Source organism: Schistocerca serialis, chromosome 1, assembly GCF_023864345.2.
Source record: "Schistocerca serialis cubense isolate TAMUIC-IGC-003099 chromosome 1, iqSchSeri2.2, whole genome shotgun sequence".
Lineage (NCBI taxonomy): Eukaryota > Metazoa > Arthropoda > Insecta > Orthoptera > Acrididae > Schistocerca > Schistocerca serialis.
Window position 1 is genome coordinate 1,134,836,071 of NC_064638.1, and position 13,122 is coordinate 1,134,849,192.

At 38.6% G+C, this 13,122-nt stretch overlaps 1 protein-coding gene across 3 annotated transcripts in view; it reads left to right on the forward strand.

The window, feature by feature from the left end:
• The window catches only part of LOC126417220 (PH and SEC7 domain-containing protein-like), an 826,610-nt gene that overhangs the window by 718,838 nt on the left and 94,650 nt on the right, over positions 1–13,122 (forward strand). The window lies entirely within an intron of this gene.

The following is a 13,122-nucleotide window of genomic DNA, read 5'->3' on the forward strand; positions in this document are numbered from 1 at the left end:
TCACAAGTAATTGAACTTGTCTAATTTTTTTCGATCTCCACTCTTCAGGCAGTTTCCATTGGGACGGTTTGGTATTTGTTTCGATATCATACCCATATTCCCATGTTTCATCACCTGCTTTAACCTTCTTCAGAAGTTCTGGGTCATTGTTGACTTCATTCAGCAATTTCTGAGCAATGTCTATGTGATGTTTTTGGTCAAAATTTAAAACAGTTTTGGAACAAAATTTGCTTCTTCACATTTCATGCCCAAAACAGCCACAAAATTGCTTGGCATGAGTCGTAGGATATGCATACGTCATCAGCAACCTAACTGATGGTGATTCAGTGATTTTACAGTGCCATTTTCTTTGCTTCTTTTGCATTGTCATCAGTAATTGATGTGCTAGGGCGTCGAGGGTAGTCATTGTCGTAAGTGTCTTCTTGATACTCTTTGAAATGTTTATACCACTCATAAACTCTTGTCTTACTCATAGTAGATTTGCCAAAAGCCACTGTCACCATTTCCAATGTTGTGCTGCACTTTATTCAATTTTTCAAGTAAAAGTTAATACAAATTCTTTGCCCCATCTTTTTAGAAAGTAAGAATTCACTGAGCACTCGAAAATGCGTATAACAATTTTGACAGTCAACAATAAACTAATTATTAAAACTAGCAGAAAATGCAGTCATACATCAGAAACATGTGTACCAACAAAATATGTATATTTTTAAATTGAATGTGTAAAGCCCATGAAATTAAAAAATTTCATTTACTTTTTGATCACAACTCGTATGATGTAACATTCTCCTTTGAAAACAGTTGTCCAACTTTTGTAATCCGTGGTGATTTGAAATGTGTATGCAGTGACGTTCTTTGAATTTGTCATGCATTCAATGAGTAGCCCTGTTTCTTGTAACTGGAAATCATACAGAGTGGATAGTAAACAGACATGATATCCAAAACTTTTTACAGTGAAGTTTGTAGTCCTATGCATGTGACTTTGAACATGATAAGAGTGTTTTTCAGTTTATACTGAAACAGTTTAACATTACTCTGTTAAACTAATGATGCAAAGTAAGATGGTAAACTCATACTTGCCATAAAACAAGAACACTAGCTACAGAAACCTCTGCACCCTTAATGCAATGGAAACGTGAGAGAAAGATTTAGAATCTTGACATAGTTGAATTGAAAAATAAATTACATCACACAATAATTTTATTGTGCTACAGTCAGTGTTGTGTGTATCTTCTCAACCAGATTCCACCCAGAATTTTTGATTTAGTTCAAAAGTAAAGAAAGTTGAAGAGGTTGAAAAATCAGCCAACCAGTTGCAAAACAAAAGTTTATTAGCCCTTGACCTAGGTTTTGATATTTCTAAAAGTATCTTCTTCAGAAGCGAGTGGGCCTTGTTACATCACATGATGGTACATTAGCTTAGATGAAGCCGAGCGGCTCTTGTCATATATAAAATTGACAAAAGAAGAATTATTCCAAGCCATGGCTTTAGATAGCAGTCAATTACATGTACCGTACTTCAGAATGAATGGTGACTAGTAAATGCCAATAGGTAGAGGCTCTTGTCAACATAAAATTGTAACAGGTGTCACAGGATAAAATATTTTCATAAGTTACCTGTACATCATGCCAGAGACTAAGGCAAATATTTTTTTTTCTGTGACTCTGGTTTCAATTTTATGTTGACAGGAGCCTCTACCTATTGGCATTTACCAGTGAGCATTCATTCTGAAGTACGATAGATGTAATCTGGCTGCTATCTGAAACCATGGCTTGGGATAATCCTTGTTTTGTCAATTGCATATACATAACAAGAGCTGCTTGGCTTCATCCAATCGAATGTACCATCATGTGCCGTAACAAGGCCCACTTCTTCTGAAGGAGATATTTTTAGAAATGTCAGAACCAAGGACAAGGGTGAATAGATCTTTGTTTTGCAACTAGTTGGCTGATTCTTCAACATCTTCAGATTTACACAGTTGCTGTTTTGCAACATATTTAAGATTTTGTGAATAAACTTCTTGTTCCCATAGTTCATAATTCCTATTCATTTGTATCGCTCTTGTGCCAGTCATGTTTCTACATCAGCAAACAGAAGCTGTTTATCTCCGTGACAAAATAGAGACACAATTTTTTTAAAAAATTAAGCAAATAGAGAAAGTATCTATAGTTACTGTAACATAACAGTCTGACACTTGGAAATGAGACAATGTTACAAACATTTTCAGTCTGCAGTTTTTGGGATCCATATCATAATAATTGTGCCTTTTCCATTGTGATCAGAAGACTAGATTTTTTTATTGTGTAATTATACAGTCTGATTTCTTTCAGAAATTCCATCTCCCTTGTAGTTATGAAAGCATGCAAATTTTTCCCCTTTTTATGTTGTCAGTTTGCTGCTGTGTGGTAACCAATGCTTTCTATCTTTATTCTTGTTTTTATTTTTCTTCTTCCCTATTTTTATCAAGTTGTAACTTCATTTTGGACTATTATTTCCTCAAATGTAACCTTTTGTTTCCGTCTAAGATTAATGTGAGATAGTCTGAAGTTTCTAAGTTTTGGTATTAGAAAAAAGTATACTCTTGAGAAATGTTGTTTAAGTAATATTTATAACAACTGTAAGAATTTCAGATGTTAACTATATCTGAAACTGTGTACACTTACATTTACAATCCATAAGCAACTGTACGGTTTGTGTCACAACATAAACAGTGTACCACGATCATTATTTTTTTCCTATTCCATATTTGAATGATGTGTGTGGGATTTCCAGTATCCCTTTGTATAATACCAAACTTCTCTAATTGTACCCTCATTGTTATCATGTAAGATTTATGTTAGAGGAATTCATCATCATCATCATAATTTTCCCACCCCTGTCAGGATCTGCTTGGAGCACATGTGTCTTCATATACTCTCATCTTGCCACCACCTCTCTGTTGCTATTGTGGCCCATTCTTTTCCTTTCTTCTGAATGCTTTCTTCTTGGCTCTTGGGCTCCGTTTGGTCTCTTGCCCTCCATCTTCAACCTGTACATCTTAGAAATACTTATTTGATCCATTCATTCTCTTAACATGCCCACACCATTTTAATCTTTTCCCCTCACTCTTCTCTTGTTGAGTTCACTCATGTATTATCCTCTTAACACTTTCATTACCACCTTTTCCTCTTTTGTTGCTACTATCCGAATTCTCATCATTTCACTTGCTCACTCCATACTTTTTCCCATCTTTTTCCTCAACCTGTTTTCACAGCATACAATGAAATTGGTGTATAAAATGTGTGGTATATCACCTTCTTCTCCCCCCCCCCCCCCCCCCCCCACACACACACACACAAAAAACCCTTCTCTTTTTTGAGAGAATTCATTATTAGGTATCGTTCCTCTCACATTTCTGATATACTTATCAGCCTGCCTTGCACATTCATTTATCTCTTTGTCATTCTTCCATATTTGTGTTTTACAATCTCTAGGTCAAGATGTTTGGCTTTGGGTAGCTGGGCACCAGGAACACTGGTGGGCATAGTTGGGTAAACAGCTGGTGGATGGGTGGTCAGGTGCCAGGGCATAGCTTATGCAACTGTGCTGCCCTGGGTGACTGCCCACAGGCAGGTGTTGTAAGTGATGTGCATGTGCAGTATGCGTCCATTAGGGCCACCTGGCAGGTAGCCCATATGAACGGCACCTACCTGTGGGCGAGCTGACGGGCGCTCGAGGGCACTCGGCACTCATACCCCATAGGGCAGTAGTCAAACGTGTTGCCCTAAGTGCTTGACGCTTTCCTCCATTTTCAGTTGTTCCCAACCAACATCATGTTTACTATAGGTCTATCCTTTTTCCATGTTGTGACCTATATGTAACCCTAGTTTGCATTAAATTTTAGGCCATGCTCTTAACACAACTTTTCCCATACATCTAATTGCTTTTGCATTTCCTCCTCGTGGTTCCTCCACACAATCAAATCTCGGCAGACAACATTGGTGCTATACTGTGTTCTCTCTCTCTCGCACTACTTATTTTATCATCCATCATTATCGTGAAAAGTTGTTCCAGTCCATTTCTCTTTGTTAGCAATGCTGTTCTCTTTCTTCTCTCCCCCACACATCTTACATTTCTTTGTTAAAATTTAGACCTTTTTTATACCAAGTATTGTGCAAGGAGGACTGCCTAAGTTTCATTGGTAATTACAATTTTTTCATTTCTGTGTGTCTGATGCAGTGGAACTGTACCTCACAGTAAGGCTGTGGCTGGGTGTGGACCAGAGCAGTACCAGATGTCACTGGATATTGGTACCTATCCACACTGGTCCACATTAATATCATTGACATTGTGTGTACTGCTGATGGGGTAACACTTTAGTGAAATGTCACTGATGAAGGCACGCATTTGAAGTACCCTCCAGCAGATAATCAAAGGCTGTTAATGGTCATATAGGGGACGCAGGGTGAGGTAATGGAGGCACACTGTGATAACAAGGCACTCTCATGGTGCCCACACGTGTTGTCCTGCTCCTCTTTCAGGCACTATGCCCATGAGTCTGGCTATTGATGGCCTCCCATGCACTGCAGTCTTCATCTGTACCCTTCACTGGTAGTTTTCTGGAAATAAACTCCAGCTAGTTTGTTTGTAACATCTCTTGTTCTAATTTATCACCTTCCTTACTTTTCCAGGTGCCCACGTCCCTCCTTGAAGTTGCCCTCAACCAGGCCCTGAACAGTACAGTCTGCTCCTCCACCCTTTTCCTTTAAGAAGGAAGTAATGTATTTTATTGCTCTTGAAGGAACATGTGTTCCAATAAATTTGAAAATAAGTCTTCCTACAAATGCAAAATGGCTTTGTGTAGCATCTCTCGTTGGAGTTTGCCAAGAGTGTGGAGTAGATGAACTCGAGAGGAATCTCCCCCCTTCCCTCCCTCCTCCCTCCCCCCCCCCCCCCCAAAAAAAAAATAAAATAAAATAAAAAAATAAAAAAAAACACCTTCTCTAACGCCCAGCCCTTCCCCAACCACTCCCACCTCCCAAGTAATTATCATCTCCATGCCTTCCCATATGTTGTAACAATTTTCTTCTTTATGTGATGCCCCTGTATACAAATGCAGTGTTATTCATGAATAGTTCCAGAGAGCTGCCAGTGTTGTTTGCCAGTTCATTATCTACATGTAGGAAATAGTAATGGTCGTATTACACTTCCTAGAGTTATGTTAGATTCTAATTTTGCTTCTGATGAGGCCTCCTATCCCTCTTTGACAAGAATTGCATGCCAAGTCATGTTTTGTTTACTAGGCAGTGATGTGGGTCTGTAAAATAAAGGCATTCCAGTCACCGAGAAATGAAGCATGAACTTATGTTCAACTGTCTACAGCTGCCCAAGTCTCATGAATGGAAGCAGCAAGCTAGGTCCTACACTATAAGTGCTTGTGGAATGTGTGCTGATTCATGATGTGTGTGTGTGTGTGTGTGTGTGTGTGTGTGTGTGTGTGTGTTATACACTAAAGAATGTAGAAATTGTATCATTTTAAATATGCGATTCACTTCAATTGAGTTTGGAGATATGGCAATTTTGGGTTAGTATTTAACTGATAATAATTTAATGGCTATTGGAACATAGTTATGCCCTTACCCACATAATGGGCTGGAGTCCACAAATATCAAGTAAGTGAAAATTGGTACAGGTTGGATAACATTGTGCATGAGGTGGACAGAGTTAGAACCTCCAGAGGATTAAATATATGTGTCATCGGAATAACTGCCATCATTGTATAGGGAATGCATATTGGACCTGTGTGGCAATATGTAGTCAGTGAAAACTGTAGCTATACGTGACTCAGCTTTTCTTGCCAGATATGTTGAATACATGGTTCTTGTGTCAACCTTTGCATCACATTGTATAAATTTCATATCTCCTCGAGTTATCTGCTCTGGCAGTTACTACATGCTAGCAGTAGCCAGCAGCAGATACGTGTGAAGTTTGACCAGATGTCTTGTGGAAACTAGATGAACTACATGACCTGGCAGTAGATATGAATGAAATGCATCTGTGGTACAGTGTATATGGCAGCAGTGATCTGAAGGAGGGACACATGCAGCAACATGTGATACAGGAGCAACATTGTGAGGAACGTCTTACCATTGGGGTAGGTGAGTAGGGCTCCAAAACAGTAGCTTCACAAATTAAAGCAACTGTTGCTATTCCATTTTGATGCAGCAAATGTTCATTGACCTAAAAAAATCAATATGTCAAATGGCATACCTATGTTACACATTAGTTTTAATCTGAAAATTCACACAATGACTCACAACAGTATATTGACGAGATTCTCAGTCCACTCGTTGTGGATCTCATAGTGAATGCTAAAAATGGAATGTTATGGCAGAGCAGTGCTGGTGCTCAAACTGAAAGCAACTTCGAGGAACTTCTCAAAGACCTTAAAGTTTCACAGTGGTCTTTCAGGTCTGCAACGTAAGCACCATTACATGCATGTGGGATGTAATGGGTAGTTGACTGCAAGACACCTGTTGGCCATGCTTCCAGTGGAATGGTTTGAGTGATGCCGGGGGTATGGATTGACTTCAGCAAAAATAATACAGGGTCTTAATGGACCAAAATGCTGTGTGGAATCCATTAAAGTATTCTAGTCTTTGGCAATCATGCTTCGCACTAACTTGTATCCAAATGAATATACAGAGGGAATCAAGGGAGTATTATGATAATTTCATTGCTTAACAATTTTCCTGCGTGATCACCTGCGGCTTTGTAGACATATCCCTTCATAGCGTAGCAATTTACAGTTTCTGATTGTATGACCTGTGTATGTAAGTATGACTTTGGATGCATTTTATTAAAGAGTCGTTGCCAGCTTTCAGAAGTGATTAAAAGAGATTGAATAAAGATGGATGACTCATGTTCATTGTCAAAATTCACATATTTCTCCTTGTTCTCTCCTTAAGTGTAATTATGTTTTCATGATCTGTTACCAGGCAGGATGGCACAGTGTCATGACAGTACACCTGTACTTATGAGGGTGGAAGATTCAATCACAGACCAGCCTATCCAGATTTAGATTTTTTGGATTTACCTAAATTGCTTAAAGCAAATGCTGGGAAGGTTCCTTTGAGAGGCCATAGCTGATTTTCTTCGCCAGTTCAGGCTCTTGCTCTGTATTTAAAACCTTGTTGTTCCCAAAAATTTCATTAGCACAGTTTAAAACAATGACTTGTTTATAATTTCATTAAGTATATATTGAATTTTCAAAACTTAATGAGTACTTTTTCCACCTGTGTTGCATCTAATTTGCATGCACAAAGCGCAACTATTCATCATGTCATTTACACTATAATCTTACTGAGTTTTCTCATTAACCTGGTGGGGGTCAGTTTCCAAAAGCACTCGTAACACTTTGTGAACCTGCTCCACAGATGGATTATGATGAAAAATATTTTATTAGGACTATTTGAGTAGCATATGAGAGGCATGGACATGATGAATCTTAGATACATTGTAAACATGCTTCAGAATTCGATTGTCCTCAAGAGAGAGATGGTTTTAGGACTGAAGTGAATTTCTGTTACTGTTCATAATCTAGAAGGTCATTCTGGTTGAAAAGAAGTTAGATGACTTCCTTAGAGTACATTTTCTCTGTGTTTCCTAGTGCCATGAAGACGTAAAGAAGCAATTTTGAAGTCTTAATTTTGTGCTAAATATTTAAAAGTGAGGATGTCAGGTTATGTTAATTAACAATTACCAGTTTTATTATGTGAATGGTCAAGAAGGAGCAGTATAAATAATTTCTTCTCAGTTCATATATCAATGGAAAATCCTAGTGGAATTTAAATAATTTAGAAATAAATTAGTTGTTACCTTCATTACTAAATTTTTCCCTGTTGACGTAGTTCACATAATGCCAAAATTTCATGGAATCTTCTGACCTCTTGGTAGGCAAAATAATTCCTTTAAAATTCACTGATGGCATCTACACAGCTTGCGATTCTTTTGGCTTTTCTCAGCCTTATGTCAGCATTGTTACAGCAAATTTAGAATGTAGTCAAAACTCTTGCTTTCTTATTGGCCTTTAACACTGTCACAAAGCTGTAGCAGATCTGCCCACCCCCATTATTCCCCACCTTGCTTGGTATGTAATTATCCAGCATGTGCATTCCAGTTTTGAAGTTCAGTTGTGGATACTTCATATTTTCTTACTTTCAGCTGAGTTATTGCTGCTTGCTGCTTTATAGCACTCTATAGAATAAAAATTTTCCTGCCTTAATGTTGTTTTCAGAGCCAGTGATACATCACCCTTACAGTCTTCTCTTCTGGTTGTATTAAAAGGCTTAGGGCTTTTTGTTATCAGTTTGTTTGTTATGGTACTCTTGTGAATGGATTTTCTGTCCACCCAAAATAATTATGTGAAAGCACGTTCAGTATAATTTGAAACCTGTTCTAAAACTGCATGTTATCATAAATACATCTTCATTAATGTTCAGTGCTTTTTTTCTGCAGTTAAAGTGAACATTTTTCTGCTGCACATAACTGAGACAGCTTCAAATACTTAGTTCATAAAGTTAAAACAACTGAAATAATAAAGTAGATATTTACAAATGAAAATCCCAAAGTTAGATTTGAAAAAGAGGTTTCAGAGCGCTTTAGTCAAAATTTGTTGAATGCCACAGACTGACTTTGACCATTACAATTCAGTTGTTACCTCAAAACTAAACATGCAGTGTGGGTAAAGACAAAGACAATTTCACCTCAGGCAGGGGAAAATAAGAGAGGTTGCTCACATTTTCACACAGAGGGACAATCTTTATTGGTAATAGAATAGCAAGTGAAAAACAGTTTGAACTTTTAAAAAGAAACTGCAGAAGAAACATGTCTGCAATGAAACAGGTAACATAAACTAAAACACTATCATAGACCAGTTTTAACACTTAGTCCCTAAGTAAAAATATCCTGACAACTTCTGGAGAGAATGAATTATCTGTACAGCTTGGAGTATAACTGTTTGGTGATACTACAGGGAGATGAAGAATGTTGCTCTCACCCAGAAGTGCCAATGAGGTGTATGACTGACAGTGTGGTGTTGGAGCCATAGGAGTTACCAGTGTCCATTGTTAACATCGAAGTAAATACGGTAAAATATGGCACAAACTGTGGCTTGCTGAGTAATTGGTAGATACACACTAGTGCGTTAATACCATCATGCAACAGATGTTACTGAAATGTCCGATAGCATAATTTTGCAAGTATGGACTCACTGCAGCAGGATGCTTTGGTGTCATTCTCCATCACAGCTGATGAGAATTAGCAACAGAAAGCAATGACAGAAAACATCTCTTGGATGCAGAATGGATGCTTTGGTGTCATTCTCCATCACAGCTGATGAGAATTAGCAACAGAAAGCAATGTCAGAAAACATCTCTTGGATGCAGAATAATTGAACCATACTTTGCACAATAAGCTTTTTGAAGGTGACCGTGCAAACAGATCCAGGGTTTTCCCCGGTTAACAACATGACACCAAAATACATTGAAGATGTTGGGTAGAGTGATGTCAGTGAAATTACACAAAGTGGAGCCATGTCTGATGACTCCCCATTTAATGAGCCTGACAACCAACAGTTTAAGATCTGCAGAGGGTGTTGTATGTGGAAAAAAAATTCATTTTTCGCATAAAACCACAGAGCTGTGCTGGAGATTTGGTCAAGAATCAACAGTCAGACATTGCCTGCGTGTTTTCCAGAATGATTATTTGGAGGTTTGGTCAATGAGAACTTTTGTACAGCATACTGGTACAATTAACAATGCTTTTATTTTTTTGTGGCTGATGATGCACACCCCAATGAATTTTGTAGGTGGAAGGGATGCTATAAGATGAGTTTTTCACTCAGATGTCATGGTACATGAACTCTCTGAGCATGGGTTCAATTCTGCATATCTGGAATTCACTTGGAAGATAAATTGATGCTAGTATAGCATCTCCCTCAACAATTTGAGAGTTGGAGAGCTCTGTTCTCAAGGAGCACTTAAATAGCCCTTGGGAACAAATATTCCATGATCTCAGGGAATCCCTATGGCATACAGGTGTGGGGAAGTGTTGGCTGTTCATAATGACTACATGCTGTATTGGGGGCAATAATTATAATTGCTTCATGAGTTTCTGAGCTATTCCGCTTCTCTTTTAGCGTATTGTCAAGAATACAAGACTAACAGAGAATCTTTATCAATACAACTTTATACATCCTTTTTTCTTTTTTTGGTGTGTGTTGGGGGGGGGGGGGGGGTTCTGTGTGCTATATTAGAGTGCATTAAAAGCTTGTGTTCACATTTTATGCAGTATTTCATTTGACCCAATAATTTTTGTAGTGCACATATATTAAAAGAGCAAGTCCAGCCATTTAAATACTTCAACCAAATGGAATGAGAGAAGAGAGAATGAAAATTAGATAACAAAAAAGTGAAAATGATTGCAATCACCCAAAATATCTGTGAGATTTCCAAATACCTGTTGCTAAGGGCTTACAAAATTGTTACTGACATGAGAACAGTCTCCTTCGATCGAAAATACTAATTTTGGATGGTTAAAGAGGAACTTAAAATATTATGAATAAGGGATGTAAAAAGTTGTGTGGAAAATTCTTAGACAAAATTCATAGGTTAATAATTCTGAATAAATAACAAGCAGGAGATGATCACAAGCATTTGCAACAACAATGACAATAAATAGTTTAAAAAAGTGGTGAATTACATAAGGAGGAGGTCACCGTGTTTCTCAGACGTCAGAGCTACAGTAAATGCAACAATGAATATACGGGAGCTGTGGCTCAGGTTCAAGCAAATAGTTTATTGAGCCCTAGGAAAACATTTAACTGAACACAGTAACTTAAGATTTTAGATAATTGTGTAAAACAATACTAGGAAATACTTTATAATTGTTTGCAGGACAGGAAGTCCTAAACAAAGCATAAAAGTGTTGGTGGTTACAGGTTAGCTGAAATAAACTCTTAGACAAACAAAAAAAAACAAAAAAAAGATAGAGAGAGCACCATGAAGGAGTTATCCAAATGTGAAGGAAATGGTGGGTAGATGAGATGTATATATACAAACAAACAAAATGATTGCAATTTCATCAAAATTGGATACTCCCCCCCCCCCCCCCCCCCCCCCCCAAGAGAAAGAGCTTCACAAATTGGGCAAGTCAATTATGCATTGATCCACCTTCGGCCTGTGTACAAGCAGGTACTGGGCTTGGCACTGATTGCAGAGTTGTTGGGTTTCCTCCTGAGGGGTATCATGCCAAATTCTATTCAATTGGCACAATATATCGTCAAAAGGCCGAGCTGGTTGGAGAACCCTACCCATATTTCCCCAAACTTTCTCAATTGGGGAGAGTTTCAGCAACCTTGCTGGCCAAGGTAGGGTTTAGCAATCTCAAAGACAAGCAGTAGGAACTCTTGCCATATACAAGTGTGCATTATCTTGCTGAAATATCCCATGATGGCTTGTCACAAAGGGCAACAGAATGGGTTGTAAAATATCATTGATGTACCGGTGAGGTGCTGCAGATGACAACCAAAGGGGTCCTGCTATGAAAACAAATGGAACCCTGGACTGTCACTCCTAGTTGTTGGGCTGTATGGTAGATGGCAGTAAGGTTGGTATCCCACCACTGTCTGGGGTGTCTCCAGACATTTCTTTGCTGGTCTCTGGGGCTCGATTTGAAACAAGACTCGTCAGTCAGGACAGTTCTACTCAAGTCAATGAGATTCGAGGCCGAAAATGTGTGGAGACTCCCCAGACAATGGTGGTATACTACCCTGATTGTTGCCTCCCATAAGGCCCGATAACCAGGAGTGATGGTCTGAGGTGCCATTTTTTTTTTTTTCATTGCAAGACCCTTTAGAGCAAAGCAGTTCCCCCCCCCCCCCCCCCCCCCCCCCCCCCCCCCCGCCCCGTCAGTCTTCTGACTGGTTTGAAGCGGCCCGCCACGAATTCCTTTCCTGTGCTAACCTCTTCATCTCAGAGTAGCACTTGCAACCTACGTCCTCAATTGTTTGTTAGATGTATTCCAATGTCTGTCTTCCTCTACAGTTTTTGCCCTGTTCAGCACCCTCTAGTGCTATGGAAGTCATTCCCTCATGTCTTAACAGATGTCCTATCATCCTGTCCCTTCTCCTTATCAGTGTTTTCCACATATTCTTTTCCTCTCCAATTCTGCATAGAACCTTCTCATTCCTTCCCTTATCAGTCCACCTAATTTTCAACATTTTTTGTAGCACCACATCTCAAATGCTGCGATTCTCTTCTGTTCTGGTTTTCCCAAAGTCCATGTTTGACCATGTTTGACTACCATACAGTGCTGTACTCCAGACATAAATTCTCATAAATTTCTTCCTGAATTTAAGGCCGATATTTGATATTAGTAGACTTCTCTTGGCCATGAATGCCTTTTTTCCATAGCTAGTCTGCTTTTGACGTTGTCCTTGCTCTATCCGTCATTGGTTATTTTACTGCCTAGGTAGCAGAATTCCTTAACTTCATCTACTTTGTGACCATCAATCCTGATGTTAAGTTTCTCACTGTTCTCATTTCTACTACTTTTCATTACCTTCATCTTTCTTCGATTTACTTTCAGTCCATACTGTGTACCCATTAGACTGTTTATTCCATTCAGCAGATCATGTAAGTCTTCTTCACTTTCACTCAGGATAGCAATGTCATCAGCGAATCGTATCATTGATATCCTTTCACCTTGAATTTTAATTCCACTCTTGAACCTTTCTTTTATTTCCATCATTGCTTCTTCAATGTACATATTGAACAGTAGGGGCAAAAGGCCACATCCTTGTCTTACACCCTTTTTAAAATGAGCTCTTCATTCTTGGTCGTCCATTCTTATTGATCCCTCTTGGCTGTTGTACATATTGTATATGACCCATCTCTCACTACAGCTTACCCCTACTTTTTTCAGAACTTCGAACATCTTGCACCATTTTACATTCTCAAACGCTTTTTACAGGTTGACACATCGTATGAAAGTGTCTTGATTTTTCTTTAGTCTTGCTTCCATTATTAACCGCAACTTCAGAATTGCCTCTCTCTTGCCTTTACTTTTCCTAAAGCCAAATT